Source organism: Symsagittifera roscoffensis, chromosome 3 (genome assembly GCF_963678635.1).
Source record: "Symsagittifera roscoffensis chromosome 3, txSymRosc1.1, whole genome shotgun sequence".
Taxonomy (NCBI): Eukaryota; Metazoa; Xenacoelomorpha; order Acoela; family Convolutidae; genus Symsagittifera; species Symsagittifera roscoffensis.
In genome coordinates, this window is record NC_087064.1 from 15,339,358 (window position 1) to 15,362,991 (window position 23,634).

Here is a 23,634-nt window from a genome sequence, read left to right on the forward strand (position 1 = left end):
TCGATGACACTGTGACCATTTAGAACATTGCGCGATTCAATGAGGACATTGACCGGACTGTCCGGGGAGTATGTGACATTCGACCAGAATGGCCAAAATGCAATTTATGCAGGATTCGAATTTTGAGCAGGAAGCCTTCCGAGTTGATGATTTCGAAGGATTAGCGACGTTATTGGAACGTTTAGCCAAACGGTGAGGGCTAGAATATTCTAGTATTTTAAATTTTCAAAAATTCGAATGATGACGTCACATTTGTAACAGTCGCCTACTTTAGTCACATATGAGGCTTAAGAAAAATAGGCCCTATAACCATTGGCTCAAGAGTCAGGGACACTATCTCTTGTGTTTTTCCGCCTCAAGAACGGTCGGAGCCAATTCGGTTCGCTTGCGACATGAGACTGGAACCCATTACAGCTTAAAGGCCACTACCAAAATACCCCCCCACTCTAGAAATAAAGACGTCCCCATACTTAGGTCTCGGGATACCCAAAATACATGAACGCCGTTAAAAACCGGGTCGGAACCATCCGCTTAGTTACTTTTTATTGGACAGTGGAACTTTGATCCATTTCAGATGGATCAACCTAAAACTCGCCTTATCTCAACATAACTATCATAAAATGCACTCGAGAAATTTAAATTGGAACTTACATATCGACGCACTTGAGTATGAGGAGTAAGTTATAACTGAGCAGCTTGAGAATTAACTAATATAACTAAATAAGTTTTAAGGCCAATTAGTTTCAATAACGAAAGTAAGTTCTGTCTCAAGAATTGAAGTTTTCGTTTGGACCATTAGGACACTCGAGTAGTCCTCTATTCCGTTGAAGGTCCACACTATTCCATTCGAATAGTGATCCTTCCTCAAGTCAATGTTGTTTTCTCCTGTTTTCGGGATAAGACAGCTCTACTCTCTTGATATTTCGTATCGAGAAATTGCGAACAGCAATTTCCTGCCTTTTTCTTGAGTAGTTTCCCGCAATTGTTAATTCGGGTGTTCTGATTTTTGACTTTTTCATTTTCAGTTGGTTCGAGAAAATTGAGCATGACATGCTCAATTCGAATTTTGCAAAATTAAAATTTCACTCCAAAATTGCGTATTTCTCAAGGTCAAACCCCCAGACATGACCGACTGGCACATACTCCCCGGACTCGAGATCGATGTCCTCATCGTGTGTTGTCATCTGCCAATAAGTCCCAGAGAACCGAGTGTTGCTCAAGATACAGTGCCAGTGGTCATTTACAGAAGTTTGCATCGGACTTAAGTTTATCTACCTTGCAAAATTCACGACCATATAAAATTTTCACACTATCGCTAAACAGCAATCAAAATCTGCACACACCTGCACCCATGAATCCCCGCTTTTTAAGCTGGTAATTTTTAAAATTTCTTTTGTCCTATTTCAGTCAGAGAATTGTCATGCATCAATTTGATTTATATATTAGATCTATCATATTAATAACAATATCTTATTAGTCTAAAATTTCTTTTCCGTGAACCCAGATTTTATCCAAGTTCACGCTCAAGCCCCCTCCCTCTCAAGACTCAAGACTCTAGAATTTCCTTTCGAGCCACTGGCTCACCTCATGTTCTTCGCCTTCGAGGTACCTGATACCGGTGTTCTTGGCACTGTAATTTGTTCCAATAGTGCCTCTTCGTCATCGGAGCTAATCACAATTTCCTCCCAGGCCTTCAGCTGTTAATAGGCTCGCATCCACTCTCTCTGCTCTTGCAACCTTTTCAATTGACTTGGTAGGCCTTTCACCTTCGACTCCCGGTTCAAGCAGAAGGAGTTATGAAGACTCAAGCTCACATTCCTCGCCAGGTCCTCCTCCAGTATCGTTTCCCTCGCTCTAGAATTGTCTCTGGATATTCTGCCTACTCTTTTCCACCCCGCCGTGATTGCGTTTCGATGGGTTAGCAGAGGTCTCTTAAAGGCATCTGGCCCTATTTCAGCTTGGAATTGTCGATATTCCTTCTGATGTTTCCTCATGTGGTTCTTTGTCACTGCATACAACCAGGATGTTAACGTCGCACGAAACCAAGGAAAGAATCTCAGGCGGCTCCATATGTGTCTGACTTGCACTGGTATGGCGAATACCTTGCATGCAGTCTCGAACAACTCCAGTCTCCTGCTGTAATCTATCGCATAAATCGATTCAGCTGTTGGCGCTCTCGATTCTCTGTACTTCGCTATATTCTCCTCAATCCATCTCAGAGCCAGCATCGTGCTTACCACTAAGATGGTCACCTTTTGTCGATACTCCGGTAGTCCTAGCGACTTAATTTCTTCTACGTCCCAGATCAGACAGAGATTGGCGTGGTCCGGGTACCACACTGTCTGCGCCAGACAGTGGCATGGACAATCCCCATTCGTGAGGTCGATGCTTCTAAGGTTGCGTTCTCCCGAAGCTTCTAGGAGAGGCTCAAGTTCCATCATTTTCTCATGCACCACGTCGACTTCTTCCGAGCTTGAGGCACCTACTGCGGGTTTCCCCACCACGTTCTGCTTCCCATGATCACTTGCATTTTCGCTCTCCAAGCCTAGAAGTTCTTCACCCCAGATTTCACTCAAGTCATCTCTTTGCTCCTTTGGTACTGCTCCTCGGATCTTCCTCAATAGCTTGTGTGAGTGGTGTGACATCCGAGCTAGTCTCACGCACTTGGGCACTGAGAAGGCTTTGTCTATCATCACCCTCTGGCTGGACACCTCCACCATCGCCATGTGTAGTGGATAGTGGCTCCCACATAGGTTAGCCAACACTGATCCCACTAAGGATTTTGCATTTAGAGGCAATCCATAGGCTTCGCTCATGGGAAATCCCATCTCTGCCTCGAGTCCGATCTTCCAACTCTTGATGTGCTTCTGGTTCACTTGTAGCACTCCGGGCCATGATTCCACGCTTAACGCGGTCACCAGGTGATGTTCTGACTCTAGCCTCTCCAGTGACTGGAGACTGCACATTCTCGAGAAGAATCCCAAGGCTGTCGCTAGGTTCACGGTGGTCCTCGCGTAACATTCAGCCACTATCTGTACCTCACTCTTCTCCCTTTCAGTGATATCTTCAAACCAGGTAGTGAGGTCCTCTTTCTGGAAAGATTGTATCCTGACGCATAATCGTCCATCACAAATATGTTCGCCGTTACTGCATGTCGAATCAAGACAACTGCCCGGCTCCATCCTCCTCACCGGCTCTGTTCCACTTGTCACCTCACTTGATTCTTTCACCTGAGGCAAGATCAGTTTGTGTACTATGCTCAAGATCGCCAAGTCCTCATCCTCTGTCGGTGCCAATCTCACTCGCTCAGTGACCTCCTCAATCATACTTGCATGGGGATGTGGACACCAGGAAGGTCTGAGTAATTTCCATACTACTCCCAGGTTCGTGATCAACACGCCATTCCCATCACCCATTTTTAGCTCCACTCTTTTACTTGAGCGTGGCACACTTATCACTCCCGGCATCCCCTCAAGAACCAGACCCAGGCTAGGTCTCTCTCTCTCCACAACGTCTATCTCCACTATCTTCTCTGTCCAGAACTTCAACAGCTCCGCCACTTCATAATTTCTGTTGGCTCCTCCAGCTTCCAGGTCCAAGAAGGGGTTGTACGCCATTCCCATTACTCCAGAAACATATTGGTACTCTCCCTTTCTGTTGAGTTTCAAGTACTCCCCTGACGAAGCCAGGTTGCGGTGAACGTCGTGCTCCTCTTCGAACTTCTTGTTGTAGAACCTCCGTATCTCATCCAACTTCCTAAGGTTCTCCAGAGATTGCCTAGAACCATCCTCCCTCTCTATCCCAGTGCTCTGATACACATTCAAGATGACTGTGGAGACTCTCCTTTCCAACGTCTTGCTTGCGACTGCTTTCTGATGACATGCTAGGATGGTACTGTCAGTCATCATCGACATCGTCCACCTCAAGAAACAGGTTGCATCCTTCCTCCTTGCCAGACTCAAGCCTGAGTTGTCCTTGGCAACGTGCTGCATCAACATTCGGTATATCTCTAGATTTTTTTCCTCCCAGCTTCAACTTGTCGTATGAAGTCAGCGTTTCCAGCTCTATCCCCAACAGGCTCCACGCGAACATCAGTTGTCCTGCAGTCCTGATAAAGGGATTCGCCATCAGTGGTGGTGCCGATGAGGATGTCCTCATCGCCTCTTCAAAATGATCCTTCAATAAGTTCTGCCAGGATCTCTTCAGCTGGTTTGCCAACTCTATCTTGTTGACCTCAGCCTTCTGCTGGGTGGCCCAGCTGTATCGTTTGCGAGCCACTCCACTGTTCAACTTCTTCAAACAACCTTCCATCTCCTTCAATGTCTCGAGAGCTATCCACCATGGTCGGGAGGTGTTTCTGGTTTTACTTTTCTCAAGTGGATCACTGGTCACTTGCTTCCCGACAGCGTGATGTTCACTTGAGACCCACTCTTTGCCAACATCTACTTCCCAGGTCTGCCCGCTCGTCGAACCTCGCTTCATTTTTATTCTTTGAGGTTTGAAATCCTCCTCCGTCACTGAACTAGTGGGATTCTCCATTTCTTTTTCTATGTCGAGCAGTTTCCTCGGTTCGTAGCTACTCTTGTAGGCTGCCGTTTTCCATCGCGCCAGAACCATGGGAGCCGTCTCTCTCAAGTCTTTTTCCGAGACCGCGTCAGCTGAAGGACTGCCCATTCCCTCCACGTCTCTCTTCCTCTTGCGAGACTTCACGTCTTTGCTTGGGGGCGTCATTGGTATCATCACTGATTCAACTTCCTTTTCTCCAGCCAACTCTTGCCTCCCCCCTGCTCGAGCCTTAAGGATATTAGTACTTTTAATCATATTACTAGTTCCTACCTTATCCCCCCTTGTACACTTAATTGTTTTATTGTCAGTTTTCTGTTTTGGAGTAGAGCTGTCTTTACATTTGTCTTCTCTGGTCTTTCTTGACTTTCTCAACTCGACCATTTTGTTCAGTAGTTCCACTCTAGCTTTCTCTTCTAAACCCGTCCCCACCAGGACAGGCTCACCAAACTTCACCACCGTGTCCCACAGTTCTTCTTTGAAATTATCCAACGTGGTGTCTTCATCCACTTCTCGATTGAATTCGCTCAAGAACTTTTGCCAAGCATCTCCATCCAGAGTGCCCAGGAAGGCGTCTCTGTTTCCCTCGAAGGTATTCTTCTCCCTCCTCTCCGTACTCAAGAAGATCATTCCCATGTTGGGATTCTCGCTTGTCAACGACATTTCCGGGTACTTGCGAGGGGACGAGGTCAAAGGTGGCGTGGGAGTATCTGCCCAGTTTTCTTCACTCAGGTCTTTCAACAATTCCTGCGCTGTGAATTCCACTTCCGTTGGCTTTTGCTCCGGTGTGTTTCCCACTTCCATATCCTCTCCTGCCTCACTGAGGGTTTCATCCATGCTTTCGTCTCCTGACTCTGCTTCCCTTCTCTCAAAGATCCTCTTGAATCGATCTGCCACGGTGCCACTCTTTTTATCCCCAGGGATGTTTACTGGAAGGGGTGATGGTGTCGCTGAGCTCGTCGCCTCACTTTTTGTCAGTGCCACGTACAATGGACCTGCTGCATCTAACTTCTTTCCTTCTCTATTACGCTCCATCAGCTCAAGTCCGTAAGGTGCCCGGTACTTCCTTGTGGCAAATAGCATCGCGTCTGCTTTCAGTGCTACATGCCCTTCTTCCACTATCATCCTGCCGTCGTCCCATACCGGCCGCTGGTTCTCTAGGCCTGCCCGCTTAAGTACTCTCAAGGTATCTTGCACGTCGAATTTAGGGGGCATCGACCCTCTGATCTTCTTGGCTTGAGTCGTCCATGAGTTTATCTTCACATCGCTAGTATGGAAATAAATTGCTGCAGTATAGCCGATGAAGAGCGGATCCCAGCCGTCAGTAAACTCCTTCTGCCGTTCTTCAGTCGTGGTTCTCGCGTAGGAGGATGGGACAACCAGGGAACTGTTCATCCCTAGGGTCATTCTCCTCACTATGGGGAACTCGGGAATGCTCGTCGGTAGGGCTTCTCTCCAATATCGCTTCCAGCTCCTTCTTCACCAACTCGAAACTTTTTGTCCATGCAGGGATTCTCAAGATTTCTTGTCCATTGGCTGCCAAGGGATTCAAGTTCCAAAACTTGGGGTAAGTTTCGATGGGGCCCTCGCGCTTGCCTCCCATCCGGCATTGCATTTGTCCTCGGAAACTGTACACGATCAACTCTGGATCCTTTACCTTTCCGAAGAGCACCGTGTTGCTCATTTGTGCCCTTAGCACCTCTTGCTGGCACCAGTTCAGTGTCGTTCCATCCAGTACGCTTATGAGGCTCACGTGGGTCACGGAGTATCGATAAGCTGTCACCAAGGGATCTGGAAATGCGAACGTGACAGCCGGTCCATATATACAAGTCACGACCTCCCCCAACCCCCGGATAATCCCCATGGGATCCGATCTCATGGCTAGGCATAGATCCGTTAATAGGGGCATGCCTCCATTCACTTTCCTCCACTCCTCTCTGGTCTTCGGGCTCTTTTCTTCGCCAGTCAGGTGCCTGTTCTGCATCAGTAGATACTGCACGAGCAGCGTCCTTAGCCCGGCTGCACACTTGTACGAGTAGGTCTCAATACTCGAGTGTGTTCTTCCCATCGCCAGGGGCTCCCCATACCTCATCAATCGGTGAAATGACGCCAGTTCACCGTGGGTTAGGAGTACTAACGTCAAGTATCCATCTATTCTGAGGGTGTCCACACCACGACTGAACATGTACGCGGGGCCCATATTAAACAAGTATCTTGGGTAGACCAGGTACAGCGCCAGCAACAGGCTGATCGGCATATTCAACATCTCCTGTATAAACGCATCAAAGATCGTCTCCTTCGCACTGTACACCTCAGTCAGGAACTCTCTTCCCCAACAAGGACTCAAGAACTCGAGAATCTCATGATCCCTCCTCGTCTTCAGCTCACCCCACGCGTGCTCTCTCCAAAATCCTCCAATCGTGACCTCATTGGCTGCCGTGACGAACCTGCCAACCGTCATCCCCTTTTCCTCAGCTTTTCCCAGTTGCTCCTCGAGAAACTCCCAGATCTGCTTCACCAGAGGCGGCGCATCCTCTCTTGTTTTCCTCGTGGCATTTTCCAACCTTGGGCTTAAGAAGGGCCATCTGCCTCCCTCTTGCGCCAACCGATTCCCCATCGACTCCAGTTGTTTTTCCGATGTGGCCACGTTCTGCCTTTCGTTGTTTGGCCCTCTAGATCTGCTGGTCGAGCTCGTAATGGTCAACTCCATGTCCCGAAACCACAGACTAGCCGTCAGGTGAATTATCACTGGGTGATCATCCCTAAGGATCGGGCTGAGCTTAAGTTGCCTGGCAAAGTTAGATATTTCCAGTAGGAGGACCTCGTCCAATACGATGAGGATATCAGCCAACTCGTGAAAGCCTCTCAATGCATGGGAGACGTCCGCCCACGCTGCCGCGAGTTCTGACTTGCACAGCCTCAAGTTCGTCGGTTCCAATTCTCGGTTGGGAGCTGCCATCAGGACACGCCACCCATTCCCCTCTGCGATCAAGATCAAGATCGCGTACACGAATTGCAGAGCCAGCGGCATGCTCGAGTACCCGGGGGATGTTGTGAACGCCACTTTTGTCTTGGCGCCGAATCTTGAGGCAACATTCTCCTGTACTTCATTAATCGCCGCGAATAAGGTCTGGATGGCCTCCCAGATCCTCTTTGGCGTAGGTTCACCACCCTTGAGCTGCTCAAGAAATCCCGTTGCGTGCAGATGATCGTTCATCCCCGCAAACAGCAGTAACTCAGGTTCGCAGGGCATTTCTGACTTTATTGCCACTACCAGGGTCAACATCTGGTTCAGTTCCGCACCCGGCAAGGTGTATATCAGGGTTTCTGGCCAAAACAACTTGGGAGACGTACCTTCGAAATCTGATCCTGCCACGATCACCACCCTTGCTGCAGCTGGGTCTGCTCTGTCGTAGACCGCTAAGGTTTTGGCCAGTTGCGCCTGCCCACAGGGTTTCCCATATCGGGGGTCATTGGCCAATTTTGCGCCTTCGTATTCGGCGTCTGGTAACTCCATCTCTCTTGGGTTCATCAGTTTGTCGACCACTCTCAACTGTGCTGGAGTGGCCACTCTAATTCTGGCAATGCTGGTCCGGTGCTTGGGAGGCTCCACCACCAGTCCCGGGCTCCCCAAGGACTTGAGAGGTCTGTAATTAATTGGTCCCATCATCGACCTAGTGGGAATTCCACTCAGGTCTGCTGTCTCTGTCAACTTCGCTCTCGAGAAACGCGTTTCATGAGCCTTCAACCAGTCCACGCATTTGTGCCTCCCCAAGTCTTCATGTGAGACCTGCTCAAGACCCAAAGCCCTCGCTAGCTCCTGTCTACACTCTAGGTCTTCCAGATCCAGTTCCTTGACCTTCTCCTCATACTTCTGTCTGCTGGTCTCCAGTGGCTTCTCTGACCTCTTTTTCTCCGCAACCACCACTGAGGACATTACCGACCCCTGGGGAGTTGCTGATGTCACTTCATCAGCTTCCATGGGCGTGGTGCTCGGCAACTTGGCCCGGCTATTCCTCTCACTATCTCTAGAATCGGCCCTCTCGCCCAAGCGACTCGACAAAGATCTCGGGTTGAAGAAGGGTGGGTTTGGGGGTGGCCCGAACGTGACCTGTGCTGTTTCCAGCAAATCCGTCTCTAGCGCGCATATATGCTTTTGAAAGACGTCGTTCAACCATTCCACCCCTCTGGGCCTGTCAAAGTGAATGCCATCCGCAGATGCATTGTCAGGGAAAGAGGTTAATTCCATTTGCTCAGCCACGTCCAGTAGCCTAAGGGGAAGGACACTCCTCTGATGAATCTTCCTGATTGTTTCGTTCAGGCTGCGCACCTTCGTATTCATCTCTACCGCATGTTGATCCGCTCCCATGTTGTAGGGAACAGTACACACCGTGAGAATGGACGGGTCCATTTGGATCCGTATCTCCTCGAGAATGCAGCTCATCTTTTCATGCAGCCTTGTCACCTTCCTCGCTTCCCCCCTTGACACATCATTCGTCCCGACCATCAGGGTGACTGTGTACACGCTCACCATCCCTAGCATCTCAAGAGTCGCTAACATCTGCGGCGTTGCGGCTCCGGCGAAGCTCAAGATTCCCGTTTGCCAATGGGATTGGATCCGGGTCAGCACCCGCAGCAAGCTGTCTCCAATAATCAAGTGAACCGAGCCTTCAGGCACTCGAGGATACGTGAAGTACTCCACCCAAGTCGCATCGTGGAAGCAATCTCTTCTCTCTCTCTGCGCCGGATTCCAGTCTATACGATTGTGCTTGCGATATCTCCCATCCGTATTCTTCTTGTAGCTCGAGATCATCACACTCCTGACAGGCTGTTCCCCCCAAGTCGAGGGTAAATCCACTCTTACCGGACTCTCGAGATTCCTCAGCTGTAACCTCTCCTGCAACTCTTTCAGCCGTGACGAGCCGCCACTACTACCTGGGGTCGAACTCGGTGTGTATCCAGGCAGCGCGACGTCCATCAATGGTCGTATTACTTGAGTCTCCATTCCACGCAGGGAGGACGTTGATTCGGGTGGTATCCATACCTCCAGCCCCTCATTCATATGTTCTTGCGCCGCACGATCGAGGTTGAATCGTCCCTTTGACCTAGGAGCTTCGTCCACCTCCATGCGTGACTCTGGCCTTGAGACAGTCACTACCCGCTCTTTGGGCCTAGCCCCTTTTTGCATATCGAGCTCGCGCTGTTGTTGCTGGATCCTCTCAAGTTTTGCTTGGTCTCTCTCGAGAGCCTGCTTCAGCTGCTCACAATTAGCGGCATTCTCCCGCACCCTTTCTGCCTGCAGCCGTTCCGCCTTCATTATGTCCAATTCTCTCCGCGCTTGATCCCTCTCGAGCACCGCTTGATCCCGGTCGAGGTTAGCCTTATTCTTCTCCCGCTGGGTTCTCTCGAGTTCTTTTTTCATGGCACTGACGTCCGGATAAGCCTCCCCCGTCTGCTGTGCCCGTGACATCGACGGTACTTTACTCGTACTCTGGCTCGCAGGCCTGACTGATGGTCTGGCCGGCAGTGGGAATTCCCCCGCGCCATACTCTGTGTTGTTGTTTAGACCAGGGTTCCTCGCCAAATCGAACCCCCTTATCGCTCCATCCACGTTCCAGGACAGCCATCTGGTCTGTGCTTGATCGGACACCCCTTCAGTGGTGTAGCCTACCATCAAGACCGCCTCCGTCGCAGACTCTCGACACTCGCCCTCATCCTCCAATTGTAGGATGGCGTTCAGCATCACTGCCATTCTCTCGTTCACTTGAGTGTAATCCAGATCTCTCAGCCGTCTGTACAGTTCGTCAAGTGTGGGCTTTTTCAGAGCCGATGGCATGGACTTCCAGTATCGATCGGCCATTTCTGTGACTTCGATTGACTCTTTGAGTATTAGTACTTGAGTTTTACCTGAGCAACTTGAGTTTTACCTGAGCAACTTGAGTTTTACCTGAGCAACTTGAGTTTTCTTGAGATGTCGTTCTCTTCTTTTGATTAAGATGAGTAGTCAATTTGAGATCAACAAATCAATCTGAAAATAACACCCGATATTTAGACCGACAAGCTATGTTCCTAACCAGAAAGCCCCATTACTTTTATGATTAAAAACCCTCCCCTTTTCGCCCTACTAAAATGATTCAATTTAAATTTTCTAAAAAACATGCAGACACATTTTATGTTTTAGCACCATCATTCATTTAAAATGATAATTGTCATGCCAATCACATCTTAAGATCCCCTTACCTGCGCCGCACCCCAGTACCTAACTCAAGACTCCTCCCTCACACCCGACTCGATACCTCCATGTACCCGACTCAGGCGATGCTCAAGTAGTACTTCTTGTGAAGATGCACCATTATCTCGGTTTCTGCAAAGACCACATGTAGGATAGCATACAATTCCCTCGAGCTCAGTTTGCCCCTGTTTGGGTCGTACACCGGCATCGAGACCTCCACTATTCCTCTTTCAATCATGAAGTCACGTAGTCTTGTCAGTGCCAATATCACGTGTTCGGGATCAATTGTGTTTCTGTCGTTGACTCTCGTTACTAGGAAGCAGAGGTATTTGCCCGGGACTTGTGCCACTGACGGTGGAAGCGCTGCTATGCCTCCCAGTCCTGGCCTCTGTCTGAACAGAAACTCTACGTTCTGGTACTCTCTTTTGAAGTCAGCCTCCAACCTTGATTTGAAACTCATGTCCGCCGTGATGCAGATCGCGCTGGTCCTGTTTGACAGGATGAAGTCGCTATCCGTTATCATGATGTTCTCTGAGTATTCATTGGGTATTTCGAATTTCGTTTTGAAATTCCTTCCTATGGTAGGCTCTGGTTCTTCTTCCTCCAGTTCCAATCCGCTTGTTTCCCTCACTTCCTTGAGCTTCTTTATCATCAAATTTTCGGTGTGGGTAAGTCCTACCCCCACTCCCCGGACAAAAATATTTATCGACGTCCCCGTCGATGTCGTCGGGTCTGAATTGTCTTTAGGGATGTCCAGTGGCCTGTCTGTTGCTGTCCATCCGAAAAGAGGCTCCGCTGTCTTCATGTACTTTGCTGCTGATACATCGACTTGCTGCATGCTTTGTCCTTCGTGACCCTCGTCTTTGACATCACGCATCCACTCTAGAATCCTCAAGTTCGTATTCTCCCTCCTTTCTATTTCACCCTGCTCGAGATCCGTCTCCACTTCTGGCGTTGAGTAATCATCCTGCGGATAATGTCCACCATCGTCAATGACCTGCCATTCCTCTCCAGCTTCCAGTTCGCCTACGCCTAGTAGTTCCTCGCTTAACTTTTCTGGCTGTATCTTATCGATCAAGAAGTCATCCCCGTACCTATTGTACCTCATGCCTGTGCGTTTACGATTGCCCGTCCTGGTTTCCGGTGGTGTTGGTCGATCCGGTTCCATCCACTTCGGTACCTCGTTTTGCTCTGGGTCGTTCCAGTCTTCTTCTACAAATGAACCTGCATCCGACTCCACTTCTATCTTTTCGTCTTTTCGTTGTCGTCCAAGCTCAAGTTCTCATTACCATCATTTTTCTCTCTGGTGCCTTTCTCATTCACTTCGCACGCTGGTTCCACCACCAGGTAGTCAAGACCCTCCATGTCTTTCGGCAGGCACCAATCCTCCGGGGACGGAACGTGAGGTTTCAGATTTTCGTAATGTGCTGCTGGCCCTGTACTCAAGCGATAGAACCTTCCTTGTTGATGTACTTCCGTAATCATGAATGGTCCTCTCCATTTCTTGAGTAGTTTCTTTGTTCCCTTGGGCGGTATGATGTTTTGAAAGACCCACACGTATTGGCCCACTTCGTATGGCTTTGCTCTCAGTATCTTTTCGTCATATTTCTTGCGTTGCCTCGTTTGCGCTTGTGCCGTGTTTCTCCGACATAGCTCGTTCAGCTCTTGTTGTCTTTTGATCGCTTCCTTCACGTATGCTTGAGGCGACGTCCTCTTCCCCTCGTACTCCGGATAGAAGAATGTCAGAGGCATTGCCCTTTCCCTGCCCGTCAACATCATGAAAGGGCTGATACCCGTTGTAGAGTGCTGGGTACTATTGTAGGCTCCTACTACCTGTGGCAGGTATTTGTCCCAGTCCGTCATGTACCTTGAGCAGTACACCCTGAGCATGTTGACTAGTGTCCTGTTCTGTCTTTCTACCAACCCATTGGTCTGTGGATGATAGGTCGTCGAGTGTGCTTGAGCAATGTGTGACCTCTTCATCAATTCTTTTGTTAAGTCCCCCACAAAAGCCTTGCCGTTGTCTGACTGGAAAGTCATTGGGCAACCATACCGCGATATCCAATGCGTTATCAGGTGATCACATGTTTCCTCTGCTGAGGCTGTCTGGCACGGAACTGCTTCCGCCAACTTGGTGAAGTGATCTATTATAACTAGTATTTGGTTATAACCCGATTCCGTCATGCAGATTTTCTGATGGTCTATCTGCACCACTTCATTGAATTCCGAACTCTCGACAGACTTGAGGGGAAACTTCATCTTCCTTGGGTCTTTTACTTGAAGGCATGCTAGGCAGGCATTCACCCATCTCTCGCAAGCTTTTCTCATTCCCGGCCAGTCAAACCTGTGAAGTATCCTTTGTTGTACTTTATCTATCCCCTGATGGCCCATTTGGTCGTGTGATCTGAAGAGCACTTCCGTTTGGTACAGTTGTGGTAGTATGATGAGGTTGTGTTTGTGTAATATCTTTTCCTCATCTCTTCTCTTGCACGCTACCACCCCTTCCGCTGTGTGGTAAAGTAAGTCTCTCTTTTCTTTGTAGAACTGGCTCAAGATCTTGTAGCTGTCTTCCTCAAGTTCCCCCTTCTCCTTGACTCCAGAATGGATCCATTTGGAGAGGTTACTTGTCATTTTGTCATTCTTCTGGGCCCTTATTAGGTCAGACAGTCTATATCTCGCCTTAACGTGCTCCTTTAACGCCATGATCTGTCCATTCATCTCACCAGGATTGTGGATGTCATCGCTCAGTTTCACACATATTATCCTTTTCATGATCTTCATGTCGTCCTCTGGTACCAGATTCGTTCTGACGTTTGAGTTGCACGATAGTTCCCTAAGAGGCTTTCTTGAAACTGCTATTTTCTCGAGCTCTGTTCCACCTCGTACCTCTTGCATTTCCAGATTGTACGTTCCTGAAGATGGATCTGTCTGTAATTCCCTGTCGTGCTGTCTCATCTTCTCTTCCGCCAGTATCATGCATAGACTGTCTTGATCCTCACTGCTCTCGTCCGAGTCTTCATCCCATTCTTTACGCTCCCCGGACAATTTTCCTTCTCCGGTTTCGTCTTCTTTCATGAATCTGGACCACTCCCCGGACTCTTGATCTAATCCCAGGTGTTCAATTTCTTCTCTGAATGTCACTTTCTTATCCCTGACTTTTGTTTGCTCCAGAATTTTTTCGGGGATTTTCTCAACTAGTGATCGCACAACTTCCTTGCTATCAGTGGTGATCCCTTTTGAGACGTCAGTATTGTTCACTGTTTTTTCTCTCCGAAGTATGGTTAGTTCCGGTGCCTCCTGACTTTTCCCTTGGATCACGGGTTTGTCATCCGATAGTTTCTCAAGCAACCTCATTAAGTCTTCATCTATTTGGACCGTTCCCTCCTCTACCTGGGTGAGATCGTGACCTTTTGCCTTGAGTGTTTCCCTCACGATTTTGGACTTGAGCATTATTCCTACCGGAATCCCTCTGTTTTTCTTCAAGATGGTCTCTTCAAGAGACTCTTTTGGCAATTCGGGATGATCTTCAATCGGTTTACCTGATTTGTCCAGCCATCTCGTGAGTGGAAGACTGTCGTATGTTTCTTTGTCCATAAAGGAGAAACCATCTTTGATCTCAGGTCTGTCCGCCTCTCTTTGTTCTTGTCTCTCGTAGAACTCCGTCTTCTTGCTCAAGCTGTCGGCATTTTGATGTTTGTCTCGCGTTCTATGTTCAATTATCATGTTGTATCCGTCCAAGCGAACTATCCATCTCCCAATGTAGCTCTGGTCCATTGAGTACGTTTTCAGCCAGCTTAATGCTCGGTTATCTACTCGCAGTTTGAAAGGTTCACTGCCTAGGTACGCTCTGTATTTCTCGACAAAGGTGACCACTGCGAACATCTCTGCTTTCGGTGCTCCGTACTTCATTTCTGTGTCACTTAGGACTTTGCTCCCGTATGCTATTGGTCTCAAGACTGTCTTCCCATTCCATTCTTGTTCTTGATGGAGAACCCCAGAAATCGCGACTACCGACGCATCTGTGTCCAGCACGTACATCCCCTTCTCAGTCGGCATACCCAGTACTGGTGCCTCACATAGCTCTTTCTTTATTCTCTGGAATGACTCTTCTGCTGCGTTGTTCCACGTGAACTTCTTGCCCTTGTGTCTCATTAATTGTTGCATCGGGTATACCTTGTCCGCGTAGCCTTTGATGAACTCCCTGTAATAGTTAGCGAAGCCCAGGAAGCTCATCAACTGGTGCTCTGTCTTCGGTGATTTCCAGGTTAGGACTGCTTCCACGGCGTCTGGGTCAGGTCTGATGCCGTGCTTGTCTACCATCCTGCCCAAATATTTTATTGAGTCCTTGAGTATTTCACACTTTGATGGTTTGCACTTCAGCCCCGATCTTTTCATGCACGCGAACACCTCATCAAGTCTCTCAATGTGGTCTTCTAGTGTTGGCGTTGCTATTACCACGTCGTCCACATAGCACATTACCAGGTTGCCGTACTTCTTCGTCACGCCTATCAGCGCGTGTGCCATCAGCCGTTGAAACGTGGCTGTGGCATTGCAGAGTCCAAACGGCATCCGTTTCCATTGAAACAGACCTAACTCGCAGGCGAACCCTGTCTTGTCCCTGTCTTGTTTCCTTAATGGTACCTGCCAAAAAGCCGAGCCTAAATCAAGAGTCGTAAAAAATTTTGCATCACCTAACTTCGAGAGGCTTTCATCAATTCTAGGTATGGGATAGGCATCCTTCACCGTGACGGAGTTCAGGTATCGAAAGTCACAACAGAACCTCAACTGGTCGCCTTTCTTTTTGGCCATCACTACTCCACACGCCCACGGTGACTTGGATGGTTCTATCATGTCATACTCTAGTAACGTCTCGATTTCTTTTCTACACGCGTCCGATTTGTGTGGGGTCATACGCCTCGCCCCCTCCCTGTGCGGTACCGCGTTTTCCTCAAGTTCTATTTCATGCTCCACAAAATTACAACACCCGATATCCGCCTTATGCCTCGAGAAAACTTCTTCGTTCCGCTCTAGTACGTCTTTGATGGCTTCGAGCTGTTCATCTTTCAGTTTGCCCCTCAGATGTTCAATCTCCGGCAGAACCGGTTTATCTGTCTGCATCTCATCTAGTGTGGGTCGCTCTGGAAAGTTTGAACAGCTCGACAGCCCATCGTCCGTTTCTGACTTAAGTGATTTAATAAGGCCTGAAGAATATTTAATTTTTTTTAATCGTCTCAAGATACAAATTTTATCCCTGTGATTGGGACAATCAACAACTTCATTTTGTTTTAAGTTCTCAATCGTTTCATATCGAGTTTTAACCGGCAAAGCATATCCCAGTTTCCTCCCTCTCTGTATCGTGATCGGTATGTCAAGGGTATTCAACAAGACACTGACGCAGAGACCACTCTTCGTTATCGAAAATGATCTTCCTAAAACAGCAGCACTTTGACTATTAGGGTTTGGAACTATACATACTTGCTTATTGTCACTTAGTTCATTGTAGTTTTTCATCCTCAAGCTCACGATTGCTGCTTCATTAGCTTTTAGCCTCACTCTCCTACTCAAGAATACCGGTGCTTTGTTTTCATTTGCCATTATCAAATTTACCGGTTTGATTGCGTACCTCCTATCCGGGTTCCGTATCCTGAACATTGCATTATTTAGATCAATCGTTACGTCGAAATTCCTGATGAAGTCTCTGCCCAAAATGAATTGGTCAGATTCATCCAGGTTTTCTACCACGATGAAGCTCATCCACAGGTTACGTTCTCCCAAATTGAGGGCTATTATCGGCGTCCTGCCTAGCACCCGAAGGGCCCCTTTGTTCGCAGCTGACAGCCGTATTCTCGAGTCTATCAAATCATCTTTGTTGAAGCCCATTCGCTCCCAAGTCTCAATTGGTATGACACTCAAGACCGCTCCCGTGTCAAGTAACCCACGTAAATGAGTCTTCTTTCCACTTATGTCCAACACGTGCCCTGTCACGTCTGCTTCCGTTCCGATGTGCATTGCATCTTCTTCAAGCATAGCACAGTGTCCAATCGATCTTACTTTCAATTCCTCCTTCCCTACATAGATTTGTCCAATCAGGTCTTCGTCGCATGTTATCATCGTCTTGGTATAGATGTTGATTCCATCTATGTTTAGCATAACCTCGTGTGGACCGTAAGCTTCAGTGTATCTGTTATCAACACGTACCGACTTGCTGCCCCCTCTCGTGAGTAGTGCCCTGAGCGCTCTAGAAGTAGTTCGTGGACTTATTCCACTCAAGTAGTCTGCATACACCTCAATGTGCATTAACGTCTGGTCGCTCGGCTCGCTCAAGTTTCTAGTCACCTCGTGGCCGCCCACTGTGATTATCGACATTATTCTTGCTCCGATTTTCGATATTCCAAAGGGTTTACCTGTCACCATTTTCACGGTGTTACAATTCCCGTTCTTTGTTGAGCCCGTTCTAGCCTCTGGTACTACGTTCGTTCCGGTTAATGCTTCGTTAAAATTCTGTCTCTCGATCTCCAACTTTAGTCGTTGCTCTATTTCTTTCGCAGCCAGATCTTGTTTCACTTTGGCAATTGCTTCCGTCGCCGCTCTCTCATAATTTATCTCTAGAGAGCTCCCGGCCGCGGACTCTAACGCACCGCTAACATGTGTTACAGCTTTCACTGTCTTCGTCGGCAATTCGGTGTTTGGTGCCCCTAAGTTCCTAGATTCGAACTCGTTTTGCCTGTTCCGCTGATTCTGCACCGCCGCTAATGCTAACTTATGTTTGGGGTGATTCTGGTCCTTGACCGCTTCCCAGAACAAGGGACAATCCATTCTGAAGTGCCCCTCCTGGTTACAGAAAAAACATCTGGCGCCTATCTTGATGATTAAGCCATTATAGTACTCGTGTTCCTCCATCTGACTCATGTCCTCCTCATCCGGTGCATAACCTAGGCTCTTCATGCCTTGTTTGTACGTTGTGCAGTCAGCCACATGATGATCCGCTGACCCGCAGTTCGCGCATGATCTGCGCTTATCCATATCATCTCTAGGTTTGTACCATGATGACCTCTGGGGTTGGCTTCCCCCTTGCGTGTTCCTGTTTTCAGAATATGAGTATTTCATAGGTTTCATCAGCATGTATTCTCTTGATTTCTGTCTCATTTCTTCTGGGGTGGGTGCGCTGTCCTTCGACAACGTGTAGTATGTTGCTAACATTGTCCTTAAGTCATCACTTTTCACCCCATCAATGAACTTCGAGGCAATGCTAAAGTTCCGTCTGTTTGTCGACTCCTCTGGGTCACTCCTCCTTCTCAAGCTCTCGAGGTCATCTAGGAACCGATCTATTGACTCGTCGTCCCTCTGTCTCCTTTTTTCAAATCGCATCATCGCTTGATGACCCTTCATGCCTGAGCCGAATCTGTTCAACAGTATTTCAAAGATTTTGTCCGCGGTGTCGCGTTCTTCTTCTTTCTTCGCAACCACACACTTTAATGCCGTGCCTTCTAAATTGCTGAGTATGGCTGTACACGCTTGTCTTTCGTCACTCAAGTTATCTTGCTCTAGATGTAGTCTCATCACTTCCACCCAAGTGTCAATGCATCCATCGGAGTCATCTTTGAATTCTTTTGGCTTCTTGAATGTTTTTCTTGATTTTCCCTCTCTCCTGTCGCTCGAGTCAGTGTTCCTCGTGGCGAAGGCCTCTAGAGTCCTGTTCATCATCTCCCAAGTGCTGGCCCATGTCATAGCATCCGGTCCTGAGTTGCTGTTGGCTGTTGAATCTCCCGGACCAGTCGTCGTGTTCGACGTTCCACTCTTCATTATTGTTTTCGCAGCTGTTGGTGCTATGCTTATCGCATCCCTGGGTATGGGCAACGGTGTCGATTGCCGTTTGTTTCTTTGTGGTTCTACAAAATCAACTCTGGTGCCTTGCGTGCGATCCGCTGCCGGTCTCTCTTGTGGTGTAGAACCTCTCAAGATTGCATCCAACTTCGCCTGTATTGCACACGAACTCTCTGCTTGACTCTTGCTCATTGTGTCCATTCTCCTTTCCAGGCTCCCTAATTGGCTGTTAACATCATCATATCGGTTCTTCAACTGTTGCATGTCTGTTTTGATGTTCTTTTCTCGTTCTTCATTGGTGGCCTCTACCTTGTCTGACATTTCCTTGAGTCTCTCCTCTGTTGCTTTAGCTAGGTTAAAATAACTGTCTAGATACTCGTGCTTGTTGTATCTTATCTCCTTTTTTATCACCTCTCTGTCTTCTTCACTGTTCTTAAGTCTTTTGTCGATCTGATTTAATTTCGCCAACAAATCGCCCAGCTCAATGGTAGTCTCTTCAGGGTCAGCCGTGGGTTTCTCTTCGGCCATAGCCTCTGCTTTAGCTTGTTCCTCATTCTGGCCGGTTTCTGTCGCTTTCGTGCTCACTGTACCAAATGTTCGTGCTCTTTCTGCTTTTGGCTCTTCAGTCACGTTTTCTCTCGTTTTTATTCCGAACATTATTCCCAATTTTTCCGTAAAAGATGTCCTCTTTACTTGAGAGTCTTCTTTTACCGTTTCTTCGATGTTGCCTATTGCATCTTCCGCGTCATCTATCGGTGAGAACTCTATGGGTTTCTGGTTCGATTCCTCTGTATTGGGCATTGGAGTTGACTCTGTCGCCATCTTCCCTGTTTCATCCACACTTTGATCGGGTGTCTCTAGATCAATCTCGATGGTGGGTCCTACTCTCTCCCCTTCCGTGCCCTCTTTCGTCCTGTTCTCCGCTGTACTCCTTGTGCTGACCATGTTAACTGAAAAGTTCTTCTTTGTTATCTTCGGACCCATTGGTGTTGCTTTGCGTAGCGACGAATTATACCTTGCTTCGGTCGATCTTTTTTCAGCTACCGGTACCCTGCTCCGCCTCATTATTTACAATTGTTATTATTTACAATATTATTATCTACAAAAATTCTATTCTAAGGTTTAAAAACTCCAAGGAAAAAGAAATTAATAATTCGCTAAAAACAATTTTTCTTGAACTCTTGTAAGCTCTTTTCGTGTTAGGTTAGGATAGGGAACGTGTTGTTATACTTGGTGCTTCAACCTAACCTATTACTTTTGTAGTACCCCCTTCCTAATGCTGTTCCAAGACTTTCTCTTTACCGTCCCAAGACCGTTCAGCGTTGTCCCAGTACTTCTCGTTGGTACCTTTAGACCAGCGTCCCAAGACCAATGGCCCAAGGCTAACGTCCCAAGACCAACGTCCCAAGACTAACGTCCCAAGACCAATGTCCCAAGACTAACGTCCCAAGACCAATGGCCCAAGACTAATGTCCCAAGACTAACGTCCCAAGACCAATGTCCCAAGACTAACGTCCCAAGACCAATGGCCCAAGACTAATGTCCCAAGACCAATGGCCCAAGACCAACGTCCCAAGACTAACGTCCCAAGACCAATGGCCCAAGACTAATGTCCCAAGACCAATGGCCCAAGACCAACGTCCCAAGACTAATGGCCCAAGACCAACGTCCCAAGACTAACGTCCCAAGACCAATAGCCCAAGACCAATGTCCCAAGACTAACGTCCCAAGACCAATGGCCCAAGACTAATGTCCCAAGACTAACGTCCCAAGACCAATGTCCCAAGACCAATGTCCCAAGACCAATGGCCCAAGACTAATGTCCCAAGACTAACGTCCCAAGACCAATGTCCCAAGACCAATGTCCCAAGACCGCTTCGTACCAAGACTGCTCTGGTCCAAGACTGCCCCAAAGTTGCACTGTCCCAAGACTGTGTTGCTCCAAGACTGTCCCCAGACTGCAATGTCCCTAGACTAGTTCGGTACTGTCCCAAGACTCGTTACTGAGTGTCTGGATATAGGATTTCTTTCTTCTTCGTTGTAGGGACTCCTTGGTTGTCTGTACCTTGTACCACCACTCAAGCTCTAGTGAAAATTTTCCCAAAAACCCTCTCTTGGTTGCCAAATCTGGCCCCCCCTTTATTAGTTACCTCTTTTTGAATGTTCCCAGCGATTGGGAGCCACAACTTGTGTGCAGGTATCTTGTGATCACCTGTTTGTATTAAAAACCAATCGCAAATCTTCCCCAAAACGCAACAATGTCTATAGAAAAAATAAAATTCTGTACCGAAAAAATAACAAAACAGAGTAATCGACCCACCTAAAATTCAAAGGAGACAAATGTCAACCTTCTTTCAAAAAAAATGTCTGGTACCTAATTGCCACGCGTTTTCCTCCCCCCACTAGTTGTCTTATGAGGTGTCACGAAAACTGTCTATATCCGTTCCCCCCTACCGATCCAACCAGCGTACCAATCTTAACTCGAGATAAGTTTTGGATGTCCACCTATTGTTATCACGCGTGTTGATGGTTAATGTAACTAAATCAACGATGTCGATTAACTAGTTACTCTAATTCCCCCCTTTTTACAATTTACAACCGCCAACCTCTAACCTAACCAGCCCCCCTGCTAACCTCCCCCCTGTTTAGCCCCCCTCTTAAGCCAAAAAATCCCTTAAGCGCCGGGTGCTAAACCTCTCTTGAGAAAACCGTAGACCTGTTTCCAGGTCTGCTTGAGTAAAAACTGTTTCAAAACGATGGGACTCCGCTTATCCAATTTTACACTTATTTCCTATAATGTAATGTGGATTCTAACGATACCCGTTGTCCGACTTGAGAACACCCCTGTGCGTCCTCTTGTAGTGGCCCTGTGCTGGTTGTCTCTGTTCTGCCCTTGACAGCAGACCCACTTTCCCACTCGACTGGTCACCTCTTCCAATCAAGCCTCCTGGTGGTCCGTTTCGATCCTTGTGAACCTCTTTCCCACTCGACTGGTCACCCTTTCCAGTCAAGTCTCCTAGTGGTCCGGTTGGGTCGCAATCTATCTAAAAACCCTTGACAACGCCCCCCACTCGGGCACCCTACCAAGGTCACTGGTTTAAATTGCTAGATTGATCGAAACGATCGGTCTTGTAAAACAGTATGTGTATACTATTTAATTAATACAAAGGTTCGATCCAACTAATTTGGTATCAAAGTCACTGTCTTTTTTCGTTTTATAGTTTTTGTTCCTATTTGTTTTCCTTTTTTGCTCGTGTTTTTGTCCCCCTCGTTGCCCCCCTTTACTCGGTTAGCTAAGCCTCGTTCGGAGAGCGTACCAGGAAGTTTTCTTGAGTTTTCTTAAAAAGCTATCACGGTACAACCGGAAGGTTTACACGTTCCCGCTGAACCGTACCACCGGTACTCTAGAATGGGCATGTAGCCCGGAGCTGTGTCAAGTGGGTTCGACTCCGTAGTCATGATGTCGTAAAAACACCCAGGAGCGCCATAAAAACACTATGTAACAGTCGCCTACTTTAGTCACATATGAGGCTTAAGAAAAATAGGCCCTATAACCATTGGCTCAAGAGTCAGGGACACTATCTCTTGTGTTTTTCCGCCTCAAGAACGGTCGGAGCCAATTCGGTTCGCTTGCGACATGAGACTGGAACCCATTACAGCTTAAAGGCCACTACCAAAATACCCCCCACTCTAGAAATAAAAACGTCCCCATACTTAGGTCTCGGGATACCCAAAATACATGAACGCCGTTAAAAACCGGGTCGGAACAATCCGCTTAGTTACTTTTTATTGGACAGTGGAACTTTGATCCATTTCAGATGGATCAACCTAAAACTCGCCTTATCTCAACATAACTATCATAAAATGCACTCGAGAAATTTAAATTGGAACTTACATATCGACGCACTTGAGTATGAGGAGTAAGTTATAACTGAGCAGCTTGAGAATTAACTAATATAACTAAATAAGTTTTAAGGCCAATTAGTTTCAATAACGAAAGCAAGTTCTGTCTCAAGAATTGAAGTTTTCGTTTGGACCATTAGGACACTCGAGTAGTCCTCTATTCCGTTGAAGGTCCACACTATTCCATTCGAATAGTGATCCTTCCTCAAGTCAATGTTGTTTTCTCCTGTTTTCGGGATAAGACAGCTCTACTCTCTTGATATTTCGTATCGAGAAATTGCGAACAGCAATTTCCTGCCTTTTTCTTGAGTAGTTTCCCGCAATTGTTAATTCGGGTGTTCTGATTTTTGACTTTTTCATTTTCAGTTGGTTCGAGAAAATTGAGCATGACATGCTCAATTCGAATTTTGCAAAATTAAAATTTCACTCCAAAATTGCGTATTTCTCAAGGTCAAACCCCCAGACATGACCGACTGGCACAATTGTTTGGAAAAGCTCAGTCATGGAAACGTCCACCGGGTGGCCTCAGAAAAACATGGAGAATGGACGTCAAGGAAGGCGTTGAACCGATCCTCAGGCCTCCGAGATTGAGGCACGAGTTTTGGAAGAAGTCATGGAAAGATTTATGCTACGAAGTCGCCCAGGACAGGCTGGGATGGAGAGCGGTGGTCCGAGACGCTGCAATCAGTGGCTAGCCGATGGGCAGGCATGCCTTTGTGAACGAACGAACGAATGGTACATCCTTTGTCGACGAGTTCACTGAAGAGCCGATCACGCGTTCTCAACTAGCGCAGACTCACTCAACGACATTCCACCCAGTGGCCAATGACTTATGGTCGTCGAAAATGGATGTCATATAACGTTATCAAAGCAGGGACCCTATACTTGGTTTGGTTGGGGGGAGGGGGAAGGGATGAGCATCCCCCCTCTTAATCCACCCCTGCATTAGAGTGCATTTCTAAATTCAAATTGAATAGATTGTACATCGTTCGCAGTGTTCATTAAATTTTCACTCACTTAGTCGCATTTTTGCTATAATCAGTAGAAAAGCCATTAAGGCAAACGGCTAGATAGCAGTAATTAAATAAAGCTTCTCTAAAGTCACGAAACAA

General features: G+C 47.5%; 2 protein-coding genes across 3 annotated transcripts in view; both read left to right on the forward strand.

Moving 5' to 3' along the window:
- LOC134842397 (integrator complex subunit 11-like) overlaps positions 1-23,634 on the forward strand; it is a 546,173-nt gene that overhangs the window by 452,789 nt on the left and 69,750 nt on the right. The gene's annotated exons all lie outside the window — the stretch shown is intronic.
- LOC134842399 (ubiquitin carboxyl-terminal hydrolase isozyme L5-like) overlaps positions 1-23,634 on the forward strand; it is a 445,222-nt gene that overhangs the window by 339,296 nt on the left and 82,292 nt on the right. The gene's annotated exons all lie outside the window — the stretch shown is intronic.